The sequence below is a fragment of the Sarcophilus harrisii genome, chromosome 1, assembly GCF_902635505.1.
Source record: "Sarcophilus harrisii chromosome 1, mSarHar1.11, whole genome shotgun sequence".
Lineage (NCBI taxonomy): Eukaryota > Metazoa > Chordata > Mammalia > Dasyuromorphia > Dasyuridae > Sarcophilus > Sarcophilus harrisii.
Window position 1 is genome coordinate 478,539,878 of NC_045426.1, and position 12,494 is coordinate 478,552,371.

General features: G+C 31.5%; 1 protein-coding gene across 7 annotated transcripts in view; it reads right to left on the reverse strand.

The window, feature by feature from the left end:
- Window positions 1-12,494, reverse strand: part of ASXL3 (ASXL transcriptional regulator 3) — a 219,394-nt gene that overhangs the window by 34,779 nt on the left and 172,121 nt on the right. The gene's annotated exons all lie outside the window — the stretch shown is intronic.

Below are 12,494 nucleotides of genomic sequence, written 5' to 3' on the forward strand. Positions count from 1 at the left end.
AATAAAAACACAAAGTCTAACTATGTCATTTTAAATCACTAATGAAACAAGAGATTTTAAAAATTGATAAACATATATAAATAAAATATAAGTGAAAACAAAGTCATCAAACTCTTCATAAAAGAAACCCCCAAATGAAAGCTCCCAGGAATATCATAGTCAAAATCCAGAGCTTTTAGGTCAAAAAATGATACAGCAAACCATGAGAAAAAAAGTTTTCAAGTACTGAGAAATTAATCAGGATCACATAAGCTTTAGCTGCAACCACTAAAAAAAAAAAAAAAAATAACCAACAGAAAGAATATAATAAACTATTCCAAAAGGAAAAAGGATTTAAGTTTACAACCAAGAATAACTTACTCAGAAAAAACTGAGCATGATCCTAAAGAGCAAATAATATATCTTTAATAAGAGAGGCCTTCTAAACTACTCTAAAGAGTTGAGAAGATACTTATCTCACATAGAGAAGATATGCCAATAAAAAAAATCAATAAAAAAACAATATAAATGAAAAAAGGGGGAAGGGAAGGTATCACTTGAACCTAATTTTTATCTGAACTGCCCAAAAGATGGTAGAAGCCACACAACGCAAAGAATTGGGAACGGAAATGCATTCAACTTAATAGAGACCGGGAGAGTAAGAAGTAAGAGGAAGAGTAAATTCAGGGAAGGATTACCACAAACAAAACAAACTTCGCTCAGAGAGTACATTATGAAAATGGGTTGAAAAAGGGAGAGAAAAGTTGAGAAAGGAATAAGAAGCGTTTACTGGGGTCTATCTGTGAAGAAGAGAAATGATACAAGAGAAGACTTTACTGCATCAAGTATTAAATCACTGATATCGAACCAATCTTAATTAAAATTTAATAATATTTTAAACTCTGCTTAAAACTGTGAATTCATACAACTTTACCAATTATCCCTTAAATGTCTGTAACTCTGAGAGTAATAACTATTAATTAATAATTGTTAACATGGGAGAACACAGGGTTTTTCTCTTTTTATTTCCTTAAAACTCAGTATTTGTGACAAGATTGACAATGAGACATTGTTTGCAATCATGGGCAAGATCCAACTCAATTGAGAGAGCTTATTTCAAATTAAGGGGTAAAAATAATCTAATCTAGGAGAATTTTGGTCCATTGTTCTTTTCAGGCAGGACTGGGTAAAGAACATATACACAATTGAAATAACATAACAATGATAAATATGCATGCATCCCAGCAACCAAATTTTTAAAGAAAAAGTACATAAATCACAGAAGGAAGTATTAATAGAGGACCTTCAACTTTCCTCTCTTAGAGCTAGGTAAGTCTAACAAAAAAAAATAAGATAAATAGAATCATAAAAAATTAAGAGAAACTAGAGAAAATTAAATAAAAAGTGAAAGGAATACACCTTTTCCTCAGTTGTACATGGCACCTTTTCAAAACCTCACAACCAAATGGGGAAAAGCAGAAATATTAAATAAACCCTTTTTATATCACAATGTCATAAAATTTCATTTAATAAAGGATCATGGAAACAAAAGTTAACTGGAAACTAAATAATCTAATATTAAAGAATGGGTGGGTCAGAAAAAAAATCACAGAAACAATAACTCCATTAAAGAAAATAACAACTTTGAGTACCACTGCGAAATTTGTGAGCTACAGTCAAAGCAATATTTAAGGGAAAAAGCATATAATAAAAGAGAGAAAAAGCAGATCAATGAATTAGGCAGGCAACTTTTTTAAAAAAAGTAAAAAAGCTAAAAGGAAACAAACTAAAAAAGCTCCAATTAAACACCAAAATGGAAATTCTAAAAAGAAATAATAATAAAATAAAAAATAAAAAAAAACGGTTAATTTGATTTAAAAAAAGAAAAAAAAAAACAAATTATTAGTATCAAAAATGAAAATAGTGACTAGACCATCAATGAAGATGAAAACAATTATTAGGAGTCATTTTGCCCAATAACATAACAAGAAAACCAACAACCTAAGTGAATAGGATAAACCACCCAGATTAAAGAAAAGCAAATAGAACATTTAAATAACTCTATCTTAGACAAAGAAACTAAACAAGCCATAAATGAGCTCCCTAAAACCAAATTAGCATCCCCAAATGGATTCACAATATAATTCTACCAAATATTTAAGGAATAATTAAGAACAATACTATATAAACTATTTGAAAAAAAAAATAGGTAAAGGTATATTACCAAATGCTTACACTGACACAAATAGGGTTTTCATACCTAACTCAGAGCAAGAAAAGACAAAGAAATTACAGATCAATTTCTTTAATAAATACTGAAGCGAAAATTACAGCAATATATATTTTAAAAAAGATTATATACTATGACCAAGTAGGATTTATACTTGGCATGCAAAACTGGTTCAATATTAGGAAAATTATATCAATAACAATATCAAAAATCATATGAAGAAAAGCACCGAAAAAACAACACACATTCATATTTTAAAAAGTATCAGAAAATAGGAATCAAAGTAGTATCCATCTAAAACCAAAAGTAAGCAGTATCTGTAACAGGAATATGAAGTTCAATAATATCAGGATTGAAGCAGAATTGTCCATTTACAATATTCTAATTCAATACTGTATTAGAAATGCTAACTATAACAATAAGACAGGGGAAAAAAAGTATCTGAAGGAATAAAATAGGCAACAAGGAATCAAAACTATCAATATTTAAAGATGATATGATATACAAAGAGAACCCTTGAGAATCAAATTAAAAAAAAAAAACTTAACTGATACAAGTGAAACAACAATTTCAACAAAATTGCAGGACACAAAATGGTGTTTAGTCATTTCAATTGTATTCAACTTTCTGTGACCCCATCTGGATTTTCTGGGCAAAGATACTGGAATAGTCTGCTATTTTTTTTTTTCTAGCACATTTTATAGATGAGGAAACTAAGGCAAACAGGGTTAAGTGACTTCTCCAGGTCACCCTATTAAGTGTCTGAGACCAAATTAAAAATTGGGAAGATAAATTTTCATGACCAGAGCTGACACTCTTATCAGTTGCTCCTAAGTATATAATATAAACCTACATAAATCATTAGCATTTCTATATACTACAAATAAAACTCAGCAGGAAGAGACAGAAAGAAATTCTATTTAAAATAACTTCAGAACATATAAAACATTTCAAGATAAACCCAGGGATTATAGGAACACAATTACAAAACATTTTTCACACAAATAAAGACAGACCCTAAAGAACTAGAAATATTTTCTAGCTGTGTGACCCTGGGCAAGTCACTTAACCCCAATTGCCTCAGCAAAAAAAAAAAAAAAAAGAACTAGAAATATTGATTCTCATGGATAGACCAAGCTAATATAATAAAAATGGCATTTTTACCTACATTAATTTATTTATTTAAAGTCATACCAATCAAAGTACCAAAGAATCATTTTATAGAGCTAGAAAATATAATAACAAAAATTCATCTGGTAGAATAAAAGCTCAACAATATCAAGGGAATCAATGAAAAAAATGTTAAGGAAGGCACTTTAGCAGTTGCAAATTTTAAACTATACTGTATTGAGATAATCATCAAAATAATCTGGTACCAGCTAAGAAATAGAATGGTGGGTGGATCAGTAAAATAGATCCAGTATATAATACATAGTAGTAAATGACCAGAGTAACTTACTGTTTGATAATTAAAGATCCAAGATTTCAGAATGAAAACTCAACATCTCACAAAAAACTGAGAAAATTGGAAAGTAGTTTTGGCAGAAAGTAGGCACAGACCAACATGTCACACCATATACCAAGATAAAGTAAAAGGTCAAATAACCGATTTATAGATATAAAGGATGATATCATTAGTAAATTAGGGGAGCATGGAAAAATGTACCTTTCAGATCAAAGGATAAGGGAAGAATGTATGACCAAAAAAACCCCAAAAAACAGAAGTTTAGGAGAAGTACAACTGATTACACAAAATTAAAAGCTCTTTAATGCTACTAAAACAAAACCAATGCTGCTAAAATTAGAAAAAACACAGGAAAAGGGTGAGAGAGGAGAAGAAAGAAGGAAATCTCAAGTTTTTTCTGATAAAAGTCTTATTTCTCAAATAAACAGAAAACGGAGCCAAATTTGTAAAAATAAAAGCCATTTCCTAATTGATAATGGATATGAATAGCCAATTGTCAAGTGAAATAATCCAAGCTTATATGAAATTAATAATCAAATGTAAAAATGCTGTCAATCACTACTTAATAGAGAAATACAAATTAAAACAATTGCGAGATGCTACTTCACACCTACCATCTGGCTATTGTTACAGAAAAGGAAAATCACAAATGTTATATGGGATGTGGAAGAATTGTGATACTGATGCACTGTTGGTAGACTTGTGAACTGATTCAACCATTCTGAAAAGTAACTAGGAACTACTAGGAACTATACCAAAGATTAAAAATAAACAAAATCCTTTGACCAAGCAAATAACTAGAGATCAATGAGATCAAAGAAAAAGGAAAAGGGCCTACATGTACAAAAATATTTATAGCAGCTCTAGTTAAAAAAAAAATATATCAACATCATCATCATCATCATCATCACCACTACCCTCTCAAATGAACTCTTTCAAAGACAGTCTCTGAAGAGTACTGAAGAATCTATTCTACACTGTCTATTCAAAAATCCCGGAGCAACTATATGAGATGATAAAAAAAAGAATCTGTCCCTTGGAAGTTAATGAACAGAGATTCTCATAGTCAAAAAGGATTATTCTCAGTAACTAATAGAAAATATTCTACTCTGGATTCAGGATGCAATGCATCTTCTAAAATAATTTACAATACAAATAGAGCAAAATACTTTGGATAGGGAAGTAACCATACTATATTTATCAAATTAATTTGATAAAGCTATATTCTTGCATAAAAGAAAAAAAAACCAAATATGAGTTAAATGGCTAGCAGGAACAAGGGTGATCAATGAGAGATGTTTTGAATCATCAATCCAAACCCTGATATTTTCCAGCAATTACTAGAAACATGGATACAATGCTTACAATAAAAACAAAAGAATTCCTCTTTGCACATCTTCATGGACTAAAGATAATAGAAGACTGGAGAAGATGTAATATAATATAAATGAAGATAGGAGCCAAAGGGGATTGGTGATAAGCAGGCTACTTTTCTTCAAGTATTTGAAAATTTGCCAGATGGAAAAAAGAACAGATTTGTGGTGCTTGACTCAAGAGGACAGAAAAAATGAACAATGAGTCAAAGGTTCAGAGAAATTAATTTAGGCTTGAGGTAAGGAAAAATTTCTTTTTTTAAAAAAAGTTTTTTAATTTTCCAAATACATGCAAAGACAGTTAAGACAGTTTTCAACACTCACTCTTGCAAATTTTGTTCCAAATTTTTCTTCCAATCTCCCCAAGACAGCAAGTAATCCAATATAGACATGTGCAATTCTTAACATATTTCCATATTCATTGTACCATGCAAGAAAAATCAGATCAAAAGGGGGAGAGGGGGAACAAGGAAAAAAATACAAGCAAACAAATAACAAATACAAAAAAGGTGAAAATATTATGCTTTGATCCACATTCAGTCTCCATAGTTTTCTTTATGGATGCAGATGGCATTTTTCATTCCAAGTCTACTGGAACTGCCTTGAATCACTTCATTGTTGAGAAGAGCCAAATACAAAACAGTTGATCGTCACATAATCTTGCTACCACACTGTACAATGTCCTTTTTGTTCTGCTCACTTCACTCAGCATCAGTTCATGTAAATTTTCCCAGGCTTTTCTGAAATCAACCTGCTCATCATTTTTATAGAATAATAATATTCCATTATCTTCATATAACATAGCTTATTCAGCCATTCCCCAAATGATAGACATCTACTCTTTTTTCAATTCTTTGCTACCACAAAAAAAGCTATTACAAACATTTTTGTACATTTGAGTATTTTTCCCTCCTTTATGATTTCCTTGGGATATAGACCCAGTAATAACACTGCTAGGTCAAAGGATATGCCCAATTTGATATGCCTCTGGGCACAGTTCTAGATTGCTCTCCAGAATGCACCAACAATACATTAGTGTCCCAGTCTTCCCACATAGCTCCAACATTTATCATTATCTTTTCTAGTCATGTTAGCCAATCTGAGGTGTGAAGAAATTTGCATTTCTCTAATCAATGATGATATAGAGCATTTTTTTCATATAACTAGAAATGGTTTTAATTCCTTAATCTGAAAATTGTCTGTTTATATTCTCTGACCATTTATCAAGTGAAGAAAGAAAAATTTCTTAATGATTTGGAACTAATATACTTCTTATCCCTGGAGGTCTAGAAACATTAATTGGATGACCATTTGTTTAGAGGTATAATGTTCAGATACAGGTTGGACTAGATAAACACTGAGATTTCTTCCAAAGCTAAGAATCTATGGAATATGAAATTTGAGGTGTTGATGATGCCAAGAAAAAATAACACTTATATAAAAGATGAGGATTGAAAGGATTTATAGTGTCTCTATATCTTTCAAAAAGACAGTGTATCAGAGTGAAGGAATTGTAATCAGAAAGATCTCAGTTCAAATCCCACCTTTAATACTTATTAGGTATGTGACTACAGGCAAGCCAATCTCTCAGATTTGGTCAGATTAAAGATTAAGTGGAGAGAAGAATGAAAATCTTAAAAAACATAGAATAGACAAGCAGAGACATAAAGGACCTTAAAAGACCACCAAGTCCAACCCCTGCCTTATCCTAATAATAAAACTGAGGACCGAAGTAGTTAAGTGTCTTTCTCAATATCACACAGCCATTATTAGATTCCAGGTTTCACTTTCAATTACATCTTAGTCAAGAATATAAACTCAAAAAAAAAAAAAAAGTCCAAGGAATTTCTAAAAATTGTATCAACAAACATCACAGATATGCAAAAAATGCCAGCCCATCCCTTTACCAGTGAGGAAACTGCAAGCTAGAGTAATTAATCAATACAACCATTACTATTATCAACACCAGCAACAACTGACATTTTAAAAAAGCTTTCAAGTCTACAGAGCACTAAAACATCTCATTTCAGCCTTTCAATAATCCCTAAAGATAGATACTATCAGTATTAATAACCCCCCTTCTACAAATAAGGAAATGAGGCTAAGAGAAGTTAAATGACTTGTCTAGGATAACACCAGGATAAAAAATGAACCCAGGTTTCCTGGTATCAATAACATGCCAGGCTCTGCAGTGCAGTACTGTCAAGCTTGTTCATGGCCTGCCTTCCAGCTAGAAAAATAATAATTCATCTGGAAAAAAGAAAAGGTCAAGAATTATCAAAAGTATTAATGGGGGGAAAAATGCAAAGGATGATAGTTTAGCAGAATCAAACCTAAAGTCTATCATAAAGTAATGGTCATCAAAACCATTTGTTATGGCTAAGAAATAGAGTGGTATATCAGTAGAAAAGGTTAGATACACATGACACAGTGCTCAATGACTACAGTAATCTACTGTTTGACAAATCCAAAAATTCTAGCTTCTGGGATAAGAATTCGCTATATGACAAAAATTATTGGGAACACTGGAAAATGGTTATCTCAGAAAGTTGGCATAGAGCTACATCTCACACCCCATACCAAAATAAGATAAAAATGGATATGTGATTTAAGTATAAAGTGTGATGCTATAAGCAAATTAGGAGAACAAGAAAAAGTTTACTTCTCAGACCTTTGAAAAAGGAAGGAATTTATCACCAAAGAAAAAACTAGAGAACATTATGAAATGCAAAATGGATAATTTTGATTACATTGAATTACAAAGATTTTGCACAAACCAAACCAATGCAGCCACAATGAAAAGAGAAGCAGAAAGCTGGAGAAACTTTCTTACAATCTGTATTTTCTGTTAAGACTTCATTTCTAAAATAATAGAGAACTGTGTCAAATTTGAGAATATAAGTCATTCCCCAAGTGAGAAATGGTCAAAGGATATAATTAGACAATTTTCAGATGATGAAATTAAAGGCATCTATAGTCATATGAAAAAATGCTCTAAATCACTATAAAAAAATTGCCAATTAAAACAACTCTGAGGTACCCCCTCAAACCTCTCAAATAGGCTAAGATGCCAGGAAAAGATAATAATAAATACTGAAGGGGATGTGAGAAAACTGGAAGACTAATATATTGTTGGTGGAGTTGTGAAATGATTCAACCATTCTGGAGAGTAGTTTGGAACTATGCCCAAAGGGCTATTAAAGTGTGCATAACCTCTGAACCAGCAGTGCTACCACAGCTCTTTGTCCCAAGGAAATTATAAAGGAGGGAAATATGCAGCTCTTTTTGTGGTGGCAAAGTATTGGAAAATTAGTAGATGCCCACCAATTGGGGAATGTCTGAGTAAGTTATAGTATATGAAAGTAATAGAATACTACTCTTCTATAAAAAATGATGAACAAGCTGAACCAGGAATACATTATATACAATAACAACAAGATTGTGTACTGATCAACTATAAAAGACTGGGTTCTTCTCAGCCATTCTGTGATCCAAGGCAATCCGAATAAAGTTTGGAAGGAAAATGCCATCTGGATCCAGAGAGAAAAATATAGAGACCAAATTTAAATCAACACTTTCAATGTTCACTTTTTTCCTCTCTTTTTCTTGTTTTTTATTTCTCTCATGGTTTTCCTATTTTGATCTGATGTTTCCCTCCTAACATAAGGAAATGTATTTTGTTTTTTGAAATAAATGTGCAAATATAGACAAGAAAAAAAAAGAGGGCTGGGATATTCTCAATTGCTTGTATTTGGATCCCACTTAGTACCATCACTGGTCTATCATTCTTTTGTTTCAATCATTTCCTATTTTTTCATGACCCTATTAAAGTTTTCTTGGCACAAATACTAGAGTGGCACAAATACTTTCTCTAGCTCACTTTACAAATAAGGAAACTTAGGCAAACAGTTTTAAGTAATTTGCCCAGGGTCACTGAGCTAATGTCTGAATTGCTGCCTGATCTGGCATTTAATGGGAGTTTAATAAATGTTCTATCAATCTATTTCAATTCAACTCTTTGGGCCTCAGTATGTTCATCTGAAAAATTAAAGTGATAATAGTGGTGGCATAGTATTTTATAAATATGATATAAATGTAGGCTGCAATAATAGGAACCACACCCTAGGAAAACTTTGAACACTGTAGTCCACACATCTGGGTCTATAAATCAATAATTCCTGGCAGAGGAAGGGAATAAGCATTAAATAGCACCTAGTATGTGTCAGATACTTTTCTAAGTGCTTTTACTATTACATTACTATATCTGACAGCTATGGGAAGAATATACCAGAAAATGGAATAGAAATTGAACAGATACTTAAAAAAAAAAAAAAAAAAAACTCTCTTCCAATCTCCAATTTCCTTTTTCTTTAGATTTTGCTTCAAACACACCCACAAAGCTATTCCAAATAGCAACAGCAGTGGCAGCAGGCAATTTGCTGTTGATAGTAAACTAGAAGTTAAGAGAAGAAAAAATTAAATTTAAACAAGATATTAAAATATTCTCTGGTGACCCTACCCTGATGCCTCAACATTAATGGTTCTGCTAAGCATTAGGAATGGAGTGAGTACAAGTTATCATTCCTAGATGAGTCCAGATGGGAAGTGGAGATAAGGTTAGCGACCAGTTAAAGAACTTTTGTGGCTTTTACTCATAACGCTATCCACTGTATTTAAAAAGAAGGCTTAGTAATGTTAATAGTGGAAGGAATAAACCCACCAATGAAATTAAAGGTTTGGAGAAGTTAAAGGAATTAAAGGAATGGAGAAATAATGTAAGAGGGAAAAAAAATTCTATCTTTCATCATATTATCTTGCAACTGTAGGAATGACTATAAAATGAGACTTTCTGAAAGAAGATGAAGTATTATTAAAGAATATATGTGACTAATGAAAGAAATATGAGAAAATGTCAGTAATCAGAAGAGTTCTTAGAGGTACAACAGCTAGCTGTAAAGATACCGAACTCTCCATGACATATGCTACTGTTACTTTCTTAAATATATATACACAGGGATTTAAGTATACCATATGTTTTCACCCACAAAACATACATGATCTATATTACAAACAATCAAGACAGCAATCTTAGGTTTCAATTTTATTCCAATGGTAAAAGAAAAAAATATGTTTTAAAATTCCAGGTAACTGGAAGATAATTTATTAATGACAAATTCCATCCTTATAATCACAGGCAAGTATTGCTATTTGACTACAATACAGCTAATACTCAAAGATAATTTAATTATGGGAGGCTTCATTTTGTGATATGGTTATCACTTTATAAAGGGAGAAAAGTTCCATTTAGCTAAATGTCACAAGAAACAGAAATAGTCCCCTTCAGATTTTAGAACGAAGAGCAAAACATCTTTCAGGTACTATAAATCTTTTTTAAAACCACAATTTAAAACATATGGGGCAAACTCAAAAAAAAAAAAAAAAAAAACTAAACTAACTACTAGAAACTGGTAGTGAGTAAAAGCATCCATCAAATTGATATACAAAAGCAAAAAAAAAAAAAAAATACTCTGGGAAAATGTAAAGATGGGATTTTTCTTTTTCATATTATCATCAGAAAACAAAGATGTTCTTACCCCTGAAAGAATATAGAAAACCTAAAAGAACAAATACAAATAGCTGTTGACAAAATAAAATGTGATCCAGTTAATTTAGGAATTGTCTAAAACAAGAGGAGACACAATAACACTGACAATCATTCTAACATGCTTTGTCAAAAATGGCAAAGAGTTCAGTGAGTTAGAGCTAAATGCACAAAACTAAATGAAAAATGTAAATGAAATAATAAATCTGACAAAATAAGAAGAGTGTGCAGGTTGAAAAAGAGTTCAGGAAAAAATAAGATCTGAATATGCACGAAGGCATTTTAATTGCTTTCCTATCAGGCAATGTGCAATCACATTTTATAGCCTCACAGAATACCTTCTTAAGCACTTTGTAAAAATACTGATTTTCATCCTCACATGCCAAACATAAGAGACTTAACTACAACATAAATGCTTGAGAAGTAGATGTAAAAGCTAAAATAAGAAGTTTATAAAAAACAGAAGCAAAAATCTATCAGTCTGATAACTAGTTACAACTGGATATGTGCAAATTATATTCACCCTCTCTCCCAACTAAATGAAGGTAAAGGTAGGTGGGGCAATGCATCTTATGGTTAACTTTTATTTAGTCTTTGCAGGGAGAGACCCATGGTTAACTTTTCTAACTTTCTGGTAAATTTTTATGCCAAAACCCATGCTTTGGGAATGAAATATGTAAAAAAAAATTCAATAATTTAATCAAGACAAAACATTTAATTGGTAGGTTAAATGTACCCTACATACTATGTTTGAAAGTAACATTATAGACATTTGTCTTTTATTCAGAATGACAAATGGAGAGACCGCCCTTTTTTTATGTTGAAGAATTCATAAAGGAGTTAACCAAAGAATACCAGCACAATTTCTAAACTACCAGGGTACCAAAATGTTACTGAGATTATATATGTATATATTACTAATGCAATTATTATTGCCTATGGCTGGGCAATTTGTCATATTAAAGTAAGTTCCCAATATGACAAGGTTCAACACACACATATGTGCCAATTAGCTATATTCTTCTTCCATGACAGGATTGAATAATTAATTCAACCCAAGTAGTACGAGCATTTGAGTCAATAAGAATAAAAGAGTGAAGAGAGAAATCATTGATTCTTTTTCCCCTTCCTCACCTCCCCCCCCACAGTAAGCAACCTAGGAAGCCAGAACTGTTTCCTCTAGCACCTATTGCAACTAACAAGTATTTCATAAATGTTTATTTAATTGAATGTCTCTGAAAATCTATCAAGTCCCCTGCAAGCATAAACCAAGTATAGCCTTTATGGATATTATTATAGTTGGGCTCTCAGAAGCCACCTGGGGCAAGATAATTTTTATGAAAGATAAATGATTCATTTCTTCTCCACTACTCCATGGGATGCCAGTGTCATCAGATTTGGAAAAGATGCAATATAAGTTTGTAGCTATCTATTGGGAAAAAGCTTAAAAGTAATTTCTACAAATAAGTTTCCCATTTATTTAAAAAATAAATGGATTATCTTATTAGGTAATTATTCCATCTGAGGACTTATCAAAGAGTCAAGTATTATTAAAAAGATGGTATAATTCATTTAGTTTATCTACTGCATACATGAGAAAACCATCTTGATGTACATGCACAAAGCTTCCCAATGCATGAAATGGGATCCAAATATGAATGCTTGGGTAACCAAAAGCAAAGAAACTTTCAAAAATATATTTCTGAAAAGCAGTTCTTTGGAGCAATAAGAATAATTTCAAATAGAAAAATTCAGATCCATAAACCAAGCCCTTGTATAGCACTAAAATTTTATTTGTTAAAGAAAAATTCATAAATGACTTAAATCAACCATTCAAATGGAATA